The following is a 14,972-nucleotide window of genomic DNA, read 5'->3' as shown; positions in this document are numbered from 1 at the left end:
TTGATGACCTTTTGTAAGTACCTTAGCCTGAAAAATCAAATATATCTTCTATGTGGTCAGATAATTTTTATACTGTAAATCTCCAGTCAGATTGGGTATTTGCCAGTTCTACTCAAAATTTCCCAGTTCTACTCAAAATTTCCACTACCGGTTCTGTATAACTGGTCAGAACCTGCTGAATACCACCTCTGTATCTATCTATCTATCTATCTATCTATCTATCTATCTATCTATCTATCTATCTATCTATCTATCTATCTATCTATCTATCTATCATCACCCTCTCGAGTTCAATCATTAATTATCTCTATCTACATCATCTATATCTATCTATCTGTCTCTCTATCTATCTATCTATCTATCTATCTATCTATCTATCTATCTATCTATCTATCTAATGTATGCATTCAATTAGAATATAATATTCATAATAATAAACATAGATATCTCTTCACATATATACATTGCATATATAATCATGCCTTTTAAAATGGAAAAGGAGTTGGTCAAAGCAAGTTTAACAATATTAAAATATTGTACAAAAAGATCATAAGCAGAAAAGAAAGCAAAGAAAGAAAAGGGAAAACAATGCATTACTTTTAAATATCTGCTAATTTGCAATATATTATAATGTTTTTCACTTTTATTTGGAGCATATGTAGAAGCCAGCATGTTTGTTTTATTTTTTTTACTTTCATATTTTTAGATTAATATATTCCTTGCTCTCTTTTAACAAATCCAAATCTTCCAGGGCAGATGGTTTGATATAAATTACTATTTCTCTGTATTTTTTACTCTGTACAGTTGTTGTATATTTTTGCCTCAATTTCCATTGCTTTAACAGAAATGGGTGCCCTGTTATTTATATATATATGTTTCTTGGAGGCAAACAATATCTGCATTTTGTCTTTTCAATTTCTGGAACATTTTGTTTTGCATTGATGGTGAATTTAATCCATTGGGGTGAATTTATGTTATTAATGTATATCTGACATTGTATGTTTTAAACTTATTCCATACAATAAGCCTTCTATTTTCAAGGGGCAACTATGCAAATAATCATGTCAAGATAGAATTAGTGATAAGATCTAAAGAATGTGGTAATCTGGAATCTATTGCTCATAACCTAGGATGTTCACTCAGAATTACCAGCATATTCTGGCTTTGGTATTTGCTATGAAGGAAATAAATGAGAATACCCAACTCTTACCCAATGTCAGTTTGGGCTTCCACGTCTTAAATAGCTATTTTTTGGCAAGGTGGATCTATCTTGCCTCAATGGAACTTCTATCCACTCAGGACAAGCTCATCCCTAACTACAAATGTCATATTCAGAACAAGATTTTGGGAGTCATTGGGGGACCCTACTCTCAAGTTTGTCTCTACATGATGAACATCTTGAGTGCTTACAAGATTCCACAGGTATAAATAAGATATAAAACGATGTTTAAGGTACTTTGGTAAATGGCAGATAGAAAATAGAAATCTTATTAGTTTGTTGGGTAATGTAATTTATTAACCACTGAAATGGTAGTTGATCAATCTATTGTTGGATGCTTAAAAAGGTTGCCACACTTATTTGTACTTATAAATTAAATATAGGTAGTCCTTGACTTATTCCTGGAATTCATGTCATAAGTTATGAAAAGTATTCGTTGAGGTACATATGTACTGTAACTGGCCAGTTTCCAGTAAGGAACATTGTAAATTGTGCCGCGTGTTTGTAGAATGTTGTAATGAGATGTAAAAGTGACTTGGCTGCCCAATGCTAGAAATGCAGTCATGTGACTGTGGAGGCAGTGACACCATCAGAACACCAAAATTGAGTTGTAAGTAGTTTCGGGTCTTTCAAAAATCCTGGAGCACTGTGGAACTACCAGAGGTCTGGAAAACAGCTGATGTGGTTCCCATCTTAAAAAAAGGTGAAAAAAAAAGAGACCCATGAAAGTTCAAAACATTCTCAAAGATCCATCTCCTGTTGGGAAACACCCCCCCCCCTTTTTTTTAATTATTACCATCAGGCAGATGGTACAGAATAATAAAAACAAGGACAAATAGGCTGAAAAACAGATTCTATCCCAGGGCAGTAGCTCTTTTGAATTCTGCATAGAATTTTGTATAGTGCAGTGTTAGTGCTGGGGGTTTTCAGTTCAATGTGTGGAGAGTGAAGGATGTGTGTTTGTGTCTATTTTCATGGTAATGGTCATGGTCATGATGTGCACTGAAGATGGTGTTTGATTTCATTGTACAAGGTGCAATGATAATAAAGTAGACTAACTAACTAACTAATCCTAGCTAAGTTCCTTACCATAGCTAATAATTTCAAAACACTCAGGGAGCCTCCAATTGAAGCATTAAACCAGAGCTTATTGTACTAAATTATTATTACTTTCAACATTACATATGTTTTCATTAATATGGTATCTTCTACGTAATAATAATAGTAATTTATGAATTCATTAGTTCATTCATTCATTCATTTTCACAGATATGGATGATTGTTTGCCATGCCCAGAAGGAAAGTATCCAAATAACAACCATGATTCATGCCTTTCAAAGCAGATAGTTTTCTTGTCTTATGAAGACACTTTAGGTATCAGTTTGGCCATTACAGCAATTGTCTTTGCTTGCATTGCCACTGTGGTGCTTGGGATCTTCATCAAATACCAGGACACTCCCATAGTCAAGGCCAACAACCAGAATATCACCTGCCTTCTTCTCATCTCCCTTGTGCTCTCATTCCTTTGCAGTTTATTATTCATTGGAAAACCTGAACAAGTAACCTGTTTTTTGTGACAAACTGCTTTTGGGATTGTCTCCTCAGTAGCCATTTCTTGTATATTGGCCAAAACCATCATTGTGATTTTAGTTTTCATGGCTTTAATGCCAGGTACACAGATGAGGCAATTACTAGGCAAACCATTAGATAATTACACTGTTTTTTCTTGTTCCCTCATTCAAATCACTATTTGTGCTATATGGCTTGTAACCTCACCCCCATATCCAGATGCTGATATGAACTTAGTGGCAGAAAAATCAAGTCCAAGTTTATCTTTTGCCAAGTTTATCTTTTTCAGCCTGTTGTGTTTCTGCAATGTTTGGTTGTCATTTTTTCCAACATATTTGAGCACCAAGGGAAAATACATAGTGGCTGTGGAGATCTTTTCCATGTTATCTCCCAGTGCAGGGTTACTGGGCTGCATCTTTTTCCCCAAATGCTTTGTCATTTTACTAAGGCCTGATCTGAATACTAAAAAACAGTTAATAAGAGGCAAGAAAGAAGAAATATAATTCCATGACTAGTTTTATGAAAGATACATTCACCAAAGACCACTTAAAAAGTGGAACTGATCCAGCATGAAACCATTGCAAGTCATGGGAAATCTCTTCTTCCTTTTGAATGCTTTAGACAGTTATTAATTTCTCCTACTTTGGACCATCAAAGAAACCGGTGAAAAAATATATGATCCCAGGGATATCTACCCTTACTTTAATAAATGCAATATAAACAATGAACCTTCTATTCCATTGAAATAATATTTTCATCTTTTTCCTTCCTTCTAAATGGTTTTATGTAATAATATGGAGAATACATAAATATGGTGAACTGTAGGAGCTTTGAGGAAAAATTACCTCAATATTAAAATTACATTGGCAAATTCCTGGTCATCTCATTGATGTTTGCTCTGCTTTTAACCAAGCTACCTTGAATCATGGGAGTTATTAGGCATGCAAACACACCATATCTACATTCTACTAATCCTTGATTCAGGGTATGTCCCCAAACATTAAAACCAGCATAGAAAAGCAAGGATATTCTTCCTTCATGTAAGTTCATCAGTGTTGTGATAGTAGCTCAGAATTATTTCCCACCTGATCATGAAGTCAGTCTTCATCTTCTCAGAATAGTACGGTGAAAAATAGTAAATATTATGAAGACCAGATATGTTTTCCTTTTTAAAACATTTTGTGGTGTGTATATGCCCTGTTTCTCTTGAAAGACCATAGTTATTACTGACTTGGGGAATTAAACATGAACAATTTCACATATTTTATATGACCTTGATAAATCAGCTACTTAATATTTAGTCCAGGAAAGCTGAGATTACCCACATATTAAAAATTTGAAAATTGTTCTATATTAAAACTCATTGAATTTTGCTTAGTATTGCAAATGGAAATGTTGTTTATTCTACAAAGTGGTAGGTCTTTTGTTCTTTATTTCATTTCCATTTGTCCTGGTTTTATTTTGTTGTGAGTCATAATACACCTTGTGCTTCTTCCTTTGGCCTATTGTTTGCTGTTAAAATCATTAAAAGAGGTTAGATTGAGAAGATGTCAGTTGAAGTGACATAAACATCAACATGTGGAGTTTTGAAACTTTTCAAGAGAAATGGCACTCAAAATTGGTAAATAATCCCCCATCACACTGCAATTATGCAGTAACCATAATTTATGACATACAGAATCTTCCTGGTTCATGAACATTCCCTCAGGATAGGAGGATAAAAAGGACAATCAAGTACTCTAACATTTCATTGTTTTGCTATGAACAATGATCTCATGTTCCCTTTCATGAGAGATAAGAATACAAAGTTTATTGGTAGTTGATTCTATATGATTCTGGCTTTTAATCAGCTGAGTAATGCCATGTGAATTACCAATATTTTAAAAAAAAATCAGTGAGGGGTTAGACTAAATGGAATAAAGCAGGAAGACTTTTCAGTTAACATCATGTTATATTTGGCACTCATGATAGTCCTAGCAGTTTTACTTTATGGTCAGAGAAAGATTCCGCTGCCTAAGTGTCCTATTAACCTCTGCCTATTGTCCACAAGTATTACCAGCCTGGGGATTTTATCATCGCTAGCATTACCTCTCAAGTCTACATTTTCTCAAGTCCAGTAACATTTCAGAAAGCACCTTCTGACGAAACTTTTGATGGCCTTTTGTAAGTAGCTTAGGCTGAAAAATAAAATACCTCTTCTATATGTCTAGATTGATAGATTTCACAGTGGTAACATTCATGTAGGAGTTTAATCCAGAGCTCCAAATTAGATAAAATAAGAGAAGAAGATGGCAGATTTTATTTAGTACTTTGCAATATTAAAAAAAATCTATTTTTTTATTTTTCTTGAAAATTGAAAATTGCAAAGGTATGACAATATCTTCAGCATTCAGAAGTTTCCTGTTATCATCTCCTAGCATGAATGTTAGACATAATCACATGAAGAAAACAATATTTGTGTTTTGTCTTTTCATATTTGGAACATTTTGTTATATTTTTATGATGAATTTCATCCATTGGCTTGTATTTCTTACATAGTATGTTTCATACCTATTCCATACAGTTAGTCTCTTATTTTTAAGCCAGTTACGAAAATGATGGTGTCAAGATAGAATTAGTAATAAGATCTATTGTTCATAACCTAGAATGTTCACTAAGAATTACCAGCACATCCTGGCCTTGGTATTTGCTGTGAAGGAACTCAATGAGAATACCCAACTCTTACCCAATGTCAGTTTGGGTTTCCACATCTTAAACAGCTATTTTTTGCAAAGTGGACCTATCTTGCCTCAATGGAACTTCTAACCACTCAGGACAAGTTCATCTCTAATTACAAATGTGATATTCAGAATAATGTTTTGGGAGTCATTGGGGGACCTACTTCTGAAGTCTGTTTCCACATGGCAAACATCTTGAGCACCTACAAGATTCCACAGGTAAAAAGAAAAAAAATATGTGAAATATATAGGTTCATTACAGTTAAGTTACTTTTGTAAGTGGGAGAGAGAAAATGGAAATCTTGTTAGTTTTGTAGATGATGCACTGTATTTATGAAGCACTGAAAATAGTTGGATGCTCAATAAATTGGCACACTTTGATGTATTTAAAATAAATACATCATTAGAATATAGGAAGATGTTGACTTATGATTGTAAGGGATCCTGGAATTTCTGTCCTAAGTCATGACAAGTGTAGGTAAAAGCACGTATGTGGCCAGACAGTTTCCAAAATTGGACTTAATAAGTTCTGTTACATGATTGTGGAATGCTGCAATCAGTTGAAAATGTGAGTTGCTTGCAAAATGCCTTGAAATACACTCATGTAACTATAGAGGGCGTGACACAATCAGAAATCTAGAACTGAGTTTGAAGTACCTTTGTGGGGGGCATTGTAATTTAGCATTGTTAAGCAAGGATTGCCTATATTTGGCAATCCATCTATATTTATTTATTTATTTTATTTTATTTTATTTTATTTATTTATTTATTTATTTATTTATTTATTTATTTATTTATTTATTTATTTATTTATTTATTTATTTGATTTGCCAATTGTTTACAAAATAATAAGTATAAGTGTATACATAGTTGTGAATACATGAATGGGTACACATAAGAAAAATAAAAGAATAAGAGAAACAATAGGACAGGGACGGTAGGCACGTTGGTGCGCTTATGCACGCCCCCTACAGACCTCTTAGGAAAGGGGTGAGGTCAATAGTAGACAGTCTAAGGTTAAAGTTTTTGGGGTTTGGGGAAGAGACTACAGAGTCGGGTAGAGTATTCCAGACATTGACCACTCTATTGCTGAAGTCGTATTTCCTGCAATCAAGTTTGGTGCGGTTTACTTTGAGTTTGTATCTATTGTGTGCTCTTGTGTTGTTATGGTTGAAGCTGAAGTATTCATTGACAGGTAGGACATTGCAATGTATGATTTTATATACCATGCTTAAGTCAGACCGAAGACAGGCGTAATTCAAGGTTTTCTAGTTCTAGAATTTCCAAGTCTGGTGGCATAAGGTATTCTACAATGAGTAGAAGAGTGGAGAACTCTTCTTGTGAAATATTTCTGGACTTTCTCAATTGTGCTAATATCAGATACGTAATGAGGGTTCCAGACTGATGAACTGTATTCGAGTATTGGTCTAGCAATGTTTTGTATGCTCTGGTTAGTAGTGTGATATTACCAGAGAAAAAGCTAGGTAGGATTAGGTTAACAACTCTTAATGCCTTTTTGGCTATGTAGTTGCAGTGGGCTCTAGCATTTAGATCATTAGAGGTGAGTATTCCAAGGTCCTTTTCAGAGCTTGGGTCATCAACAAGATCTTGACTATTCAGCTTGTATTTTATTTTCTGATTTTTTTTGCCAATATGTAAGACAGAGCATTTATTTGTTGAGATTTGAAGTTGCCATATGTTAGACCATTCAGATACATAGTCTAGGTCTTTTTGTAGGGTAGTAGTATTGTCTGTGGTATTGAACAGCTTTACATCATCAGCGAAGAGAACGCAATTGCTCTTAATATGATCGCAGAGGTCAACTAGGCTTGGGTCTCCCTTTTTGAAGATGGGGATGACTGTGGCTTGTGACCATAGGTTAGGCAAGGAGCTGGTCCTGAAAGATTTTTCAAAGATTATGCTTAGAGGTTTGGCTATGGCAGTGGATAGCTTTCTTAAGAAGTAGGCACATATTCCATCCGGTCCAATAGATAGAGATGGTTTTAGATTGCGTAGTGATTTTTCAACATTGTCTTCTGTGAAATCGATATGTATTAGATCATTGTTGTTATCTGTGGTACGGCTAGGAAATACTGGGCATGATCCATTGCTGTTTACAAATACCGAGCGAAGAATGTGTTAAAGATGTTGGCTTTAATGGTGTCGTCATGGTAGTCTTTACCATCAGGTCCTATCAAGGGAGGGATGGACCTTGAGTCTTTTAGTTTGTTGTTTACAAAATTGTAAAAAGCTCGGGTGGAATTGGTGCTTAGAAGGTTTTCCTCTTGTTTAATGTGATAATTGGTGCATTCAGTCTTTATCTGGTGGCATAAATTTTTGTATCGGTTTTTAAAATTGGCAACGTGACCAGATTTGTTTTTCCGCCAGAGTGATCTCTTTTTGGATTGAAGTTTCCTTATTGATATGGGTAATCTGCTTTTTTGTTTTGTTTTGGGAGTTGTTGTTGGAACATATAGTTTGATGACTCTTTTGACTGCAAGTAAAAATATGTTGTAATGGTCTTCAACGGTATTGCATCCAGTGAATAGAGATTGCCAATCAAGGGATGAGAGATCGTTGTCTATAAGATCATAGTTGCCTTTTTTGAAGTTACAATAGGGGATTACATCATTGTGGTGATTTTTATGTGGACGTATGTTGAGACAAAAGTCAATCATATTGTGGTCACTACTGGAAAAGGGTTCTTTAGTTTGTATTCCGTAAATTAAATTCAAACTGTTGCAGAAGATGAGATCGAGGCAGTTGTTTAGTCTAGTGTTGTTGATTACTAGTTGTTCCAGTCCCAGATTTGTAATAGCATTGTAGAAGGTTGTGTGTATGATTTCAGTTGTACAATCATTTAGGATCCAGTCAATATGAGGTAGATTGAAATCACCAAGAAGGATAAAAGGGTATGGGCAGGATACAGCCCATGTTAGTAATGTATTTAGCTTGTTTACATGTTCGATGTCATAATCAGGTGCTCTGTAACATAGTAAGAATCGAATTGTGAGATTTAAGGATAGTTCACAGATGATGGTTTCAGGAAGGGCAAGCTCCTGGGTAACTTGGATATTTTTAGATGTAAGGATTTTTTATAGAATATAGCAACACCACCTCCTCGACGATTTTCACGATCTGATCGGTAAACATGATAGTCTCTTACTGTGGTAATGGAGTCGGGAGAGATGCATTGAGCCATGTTTCACAGACAAATATAATGTCAAAGTTAGCCATATTTAGGAGGAAGAGAAATTCAGGTATTTTTATTCACGAAGCTTCTTGCATTGAGTAGTTTGCATTTAAGGCTGGCAGTAGTTGGAATTGAGGTAGTTGGGGGCGTGCGTGCCTAGTCTTGGGTGATGGTGGATGGGTTGAGGTAGGGTTGTGGTTGAGGGTAAAAGCTGAGTATTGGGTTGCGTGGCTTACTTTTGATACAGTCAGCATGGTAGTCAATGTACAGGTCCTTCTCTCCATTGTCTAGACGGTTTTTGAGTTCGATGCGGAGTACACGGGAGCGGGCACATTGCTGTATGGTTAGGTCAGGGCGGCAACGGAGGTTCTTATGGTTGGTGTTGGTTTTGGCAGTGAGTTTATAGTATAAATGAATTTACGTTTGCTTGATTCATTTTTTGCAAATGACCCTGCACAAGCGTGGGCCACAGAGCTGTCTCTATTTTTGAGCTCTCGGTCGATGCGGAAATGTCAAGTATTTCATCAGCGGAGATGGTTGATGCTTGATAATCTCTGATGATGTTTCGGACAGTTGTGATGTCATCATTGACATTGATGTCTTCTAGACCAAATAAGATGGCGTTTGGACGTTTCCGTTCACGCTCAACGGCTTCTCTGATGAGGATTGGGATATCAATATTTGTCTGGGTTGTGTTTATTTGTGGATTGGGTTTTGGATTGGATTGTGTTATATATGTTTATTTATTTTATATATATTGTATATGTTACTATAAATTCCATATTTGCTGAGAAACACTGGCCTTTTTGAAAAAAGCCTTGGAAATTCCAATGTTATGCATAATGGTTGCAATGAATGCTGTTTGTTAGTAAAATGTCTTAATATTTCCTGAAATACCCATGGTCTACAAAATATATATTGCATGGGAAACTTGTCATAAGAAATATTTAAATGATCCAAAAAAAAAAAAAAAAAAAAAGAATGAAACCAGTTCTTTCTACAGCTCTGTCTTTCTACTAAAAGTATGCAAAGATTAATTTTAACTGTGACTTCTTCCCATTTTTTTTGGCAAGATCTTATATGGGTCTTCTTCAATAATAAAAGACAAAACCAAAGAAGATTTTTTCCACCAGATGTTTCCCAATGAGTCCCATCATTGCTTCCCAATGAGTCCCATGGGTATTCTTGAGTTGCTACTGCATTTCTGGTGGACCTGGATTGGTGTAATTATTTCTGATGATGACAATGGAAATGAGTTTGTACAGCATGTACTTCCCTTATATTCTCAGAAGGGTATTTGCATGGAATTCTTAGAAATAATGCCCAGAATAACTTTTTCAAATAATATTGCTGAAAGTGCAACAGAATGGTTCCTAACTTCACATATTGTCACAGGAAGTAGTTCCAATACTGTTATTGTACAAGGTGAAATACACACTATGAGTGTCTTAAGAACAATTTTCCAATTCTCACAATTTTATGATGTAAGAATTGAAAGCCGAGTGTGGATTATGACAGTCCAGATGGAGTTTGCTTCTCCTGGTTTTCTAAGAGTTTGTGACATAAATTTCCTCCATGGAACTCTGTCATTTGCTGTTCATACAAATTTCCCTAGTGGATTCCAGAAATTTTTGAAGGAAATAAAACCCCTCTCAGAAAATAAAGATAACTTTATCCGAATCTTCTGGAAAAATGTGTTTAATTGTGATTTCTCAAATTCTACTGTAGAAGAAAAAGATGAGGAGATCTGCATTGGGGAGGAAAAACTAGACACTCTACCTGTTAGCGTATTTGACAAAAGGATGTCTGGCCACAGTTATAGTATCTACAATGCAGTTTACATTTTGGCACATGCTTTGTATACCATAATTTCATCCAAGTCAAAAGAGAGGACAAAAATAAAAAATATGAGACAAGAATATTTACTTGAAGAAGCCTGGCAGGTATCTTCCAAAGCACTGTAGAAGGAGACTGAGTAAATAATTAAATATTATGGCAATAACAGAATATGAGTTACCTGCCAGGAAAAAATATAAAACAAACAAAAATGAGTTATATTCTTATACCTCTTAAATGCCTATGTAATTCATTATCAAAACTCTCAAGATATAATGATGGCTACAGATGGTTCACTTCTCCATACATTACTACTGGGAAAACCATAGCTTTGAATATATGGACCATTGTCATGCAAGGTGATTTCTCTGCTTTTTTAGGTTTGTCATGGCTTCCCTCCCAAGGAGCAAGCATCTTTGAATTTTATGGCTGCAGTTGCCATCTGCAGTAATCTTGGAGCCTAAGAAAATAAAATCTATCACTGCTTCCATTTTCTCCCTCTTCTATTTGCCAGAAAATGTTGGAACCAGATGCCATGATCTTAAGAATTTTTAAAGTATGTTGAGTTTCAAGCCAATTTTTTCACTCTCTTGTTTCACCTTCATCAAGAGAGTCTTAGTTCCTCTTCACTTTGTGCCATTAGAGTGGTATTGTCTGTATATCTGAGGTTGATATTTTTCCCAGCAATCATAATAACTGGTTTAAGATCCAACCATCCTGGCATTTTACATGATACACTCTGAATATAGAGTGTATAGTATGTAGTAAGGTGAATATAGAGTATATAGTATTTAGTAAGGTGACAATATTCAACCTTGTCATACTCCTTTCCTTAATTTGAACCAATCACTTGTTCCATGTCTGGTTGCTTCTTGACCCTCATACAGGTTTCTCAGGAGGCAGATAAGATGGTATGATACTCCCATCTTTTTAAAAATTTGTTACAGTTTGTTGTCATCCACACAAAGTCTTTAGCATAATGAATGAAGCAAAAGCAAATGTTTTCCTGGAACTCCCTGGTTTTTTCCATAATCCAGTGAATGTTGGCAATTTGGTATCTAGTTCCTCTGCTTATATGAAACCCACCTTATACTTCTGGTAGTTCTTGGTTCACATATTTCTAAAGCCTACATTGTAGGATTTTGACCATGAACTTGCTAGCTTGTGAAATGAGTGCAAATGTTGTATGGTAATTTGAACATCTTTTGGCATTGCCCTTCTTTGGGATTGGAACATAAACTGAGCTTAATTGAGTTTTCCAAATTTGCTAGCATATTGAGTGCAACACTTTAAAAGATTATCTTTTAGGATTTTAAATATCTCAGCTATAATTTTGTCATCTCAGCTGGCTTTGTTCTTGATAATACTTCCTAAGGCCCACTTGATTTTGTAATATAGGATGTCTGGTTGGAGATCACAATCACACCATCGTGGTTATCAAGGACGTTAAGATCTTTCTTGTATAGTTCATCTGTATATTCTTACTACCTCTTCTTAATTTAGAATAGAATAACAGATTTGGAAGGAACCTTGGAGGTATTCTGGAGGCAAGTTGTTCCAACTATTAATTGTTCTATCATGGAATTTCTTCTTTTTTCTAGGTTGATTTTCCCTGATTAGTTTCCATCCATTGCTTTGTGTTCTGTTCTCAGGTGCTTTGGAGAATTTCCTCTGCTTCTATTAGGTCTTTATCATTTTTGTCCTTTATCATGCCATCTTTGTAAAAATCCTTCCCTTGGTAGCTCCAATTTTCTTAAACAGAGCTCTGATTATTTCCATTGTCCTGAGGTTGAGGCATTGGATTACTCTGATATTGAATAGTTTGCATTGAATTTGGACTGAGATAATTCTGTCATTTTTGAGATTGTACCCCAGTATTATTTTACTCACTTTTAATTGACTTTGAGGGCTACTCCATTTGTTCCAAGGGATTCTTAGATGTAGTAGATATAATGGTCACATGAATTAAATTCACCCATCCCATTAGTTCACTAATTTTCATGATGCTGATGTTCAATCTTGCCATCTCATGCTTGACCATGAGTCAAGGGATAGTCCACAGTAGGACTATCCTTTTAGCTTTATCCCAGCCTCTTTACTCTTTCTGTAGCTATTTGTAATTGTCCTCTTTTCTTCCCCAGTAGCATATTGAACACCTTTTGACCAGAGGGGCTCACCTTTCTCATCATATCTTTTTGCTCTTTGGTTCTGTCTGTGGGCTTTTTAGGCAAGGAGCCTGGAGTGGGTTGCCATTTCCTTCTCCATTGAAACATGTTTTGTCAGAACTCTCCATTATGGCCTGTCCTGCATGGTTTAGCTCATAGCTTTTTTGAGCTGTGCAAGCCCCTTCACCAGGACATATATTTCCAGGCAGATGGTGGAAAAGTTTTCTAGTGTTCATAACTTTCAAAGCAATACGGCCCAAAACTACTAATGAGAATTGGTTGCAAAGCATACCCATAAAACTATTTTGAAGCTCAAAAATAAGCAAAAGGACAATGTAGTGATTCATGAAGAGTATCAAATATGTAGATATATAATATTTTCCTTTTGCTATTTTGTTTCAATAATGTGTTTGTGTAGTATATATGTGTTTCTGTTAACACTATGTAAACATTGTCTATATGTTATTATTTTTAAATCGAAAAAATTCCACTGCCAAATTTGGATGGAAAATAGCTCATTTATTAGCATGATTAAAACCACAAGGAAGACAGAAGGTCAACAACTTTAACAGAAAGGTTTCTCCTATCTAAAGTAATTAGTTTTCAATCTTTCCCATCATCAAGGTCTTTTTGCAATTACTTTTCACTTCTTATTTGGTGGCCAATGCATTTGAACTTCAGTTTCATTATCTGACCTTCCAAAGGACAGCCACAGTTGATTTCCTTTATTTGATTTGATCTTCTTATAGTCCAAGGGACTCTCTAGAATCTTCTTCAATATCCCAATTTGAAAGCATCAATTCTTTCACACTCAACTTTCTTTATGGTGCAACACTCAGAGCGATACATAGGAGAACAATAGCTTTGGCTATATAGACCAGAGGTCTCAAACTTGGCAACTTTAGACTTGTGGACTTCAACTCCCAGTATTCTCCAGCCAACATAGCTGGCTGGAGAATTCTGGGAGTTGAAGTCCACAAGTTTTAAAGTTGCCAAGTTTGGGGACCCCTGATGTCTCTGCATTTTAATATGCTGTCTAGGTTTGCCATAGCTTTTCTCCCAAAGAGCAAATGCCTTTTAATTTCATGTCACCATCTGCAGTGATCTTGGAGCCCAAGTAAATAAAATCTGTCACTGCTTTCATTTTTTCCCAATCTATTTGCCAGAAAATGATGGAACCAGTTGCCATAATCTTATTTTTTTTTAATGATGAGTTTCACATTAACCTTTGCACTCTTGTCATCAGCATCATCTTTTAAGATTTTAAAGAGCTCAGCTAGAATCCTGTAACCTCAGCTAGCTTTGTTGTTGGTAATGCTTTCTAAGGCCCACTAGACTTCACAATAGAGACTGTATGGCTTGAGGCCAGCAATCACACCAATGTGGTTATCAGGGACATTAAAATATTTCTGGTACAGTATAGTTGTTTTGTGTATTATTGCCATATCTTCTTAATCCCTTCTGCTTCTGTTAAGTCCCATTTTTGCTTTTATAGTGCCATCTTTGCAGGAAATGTTCCCTTTATATCTCTAATTTCTTTAGAAGAGATCTCTAATCTTTCCCATTATATTGTCTTCTATTCCTTTGCATTGTTCATTTGAGGCATTCTTATCTAATCGTGCTTTGTCCTGGAAATCTGTATTCAGTTGGGTATATATTTCCCATTCTCCTTTACCTTTTCTTCTTTCCTCAGTTATTTATATGGCCACTGTGTTTCATTTCATTTCTTTTCCTAGGGATGGCTTTAGTTGCTGCCCGCTGTACATTGTTATGAATCTCATCCATAATACTTGTCTACACAGATCCAATCCCATAAATCTAGTCATCACTCCACACTATACTCAAAAGTATATTAGCTGATTCCCTTCCACTTTAGTTCACTGATTCTCGAGATGTTGATATTCAATTTTGCCATCTCATGCTTGACCACATGGAGCTTACATTGATTCAGATCTTACATTGCAGCTTTCATACAAAATTGTTCGGTACAGCATCCGACTTTTCATTTCATCACCAGACATGTCCACAACTGGAGTGTCCTTTCAGCTTTAATCCAGCCTCTTTACACTTTATGGATCTACCTGCCAATTGCTCTCAAGTCTTCCCCATAGCATATTGGACACTTTCCAGCCTGAAGGGCTTATTTTCCGGTGTCATATCTTTGTAGCCTTTTAATACGGTCCATGGGGTTTTCTTAGCAAGGATACTGGAGTGGGTTGACATTCTTTCTCCAGTGGACCATATTTTGTCAGAACTCTCTGTTGTGATCTGTC

General features: G+C 35.6%; 1 protein-coding gene across 1 annotated transcript in view; it reads right to left on the bottom strand.

The window, feature by feature from the left end:
- Positions 1 to 14,972, bottom strand: part of LOC148129247 (vomeronasal type-2 receptor 26-like) — a 723,059-nt gene that overhangs the window by 49,796 nt on the left and 658,291 nt on the right. The gene's annotated exons all lie outside the window — the stretch shown is intronic.

The sequence above is a fragment of the Notechis scutatus genome, chromosome Z, assembly GCF_049901735.1.
Source record: "Notechis scutatus isolate UNSWTSFEM ecotype Mainland chromosome Z, rNotScu1.2, whole genome shotgun sequence".
Classification (NCBI taxonomy): domain Eukaryota; kingdom Metazoa; phylum Chordata; class Lepidosauria; order Squamata; family Elapidae; genus Notechis; species Notechis scutatus.
Note: the sequence above shows the minus strand (reverse complement) of the source record. Positions and strands in the feature narration are given on the sequence as shown.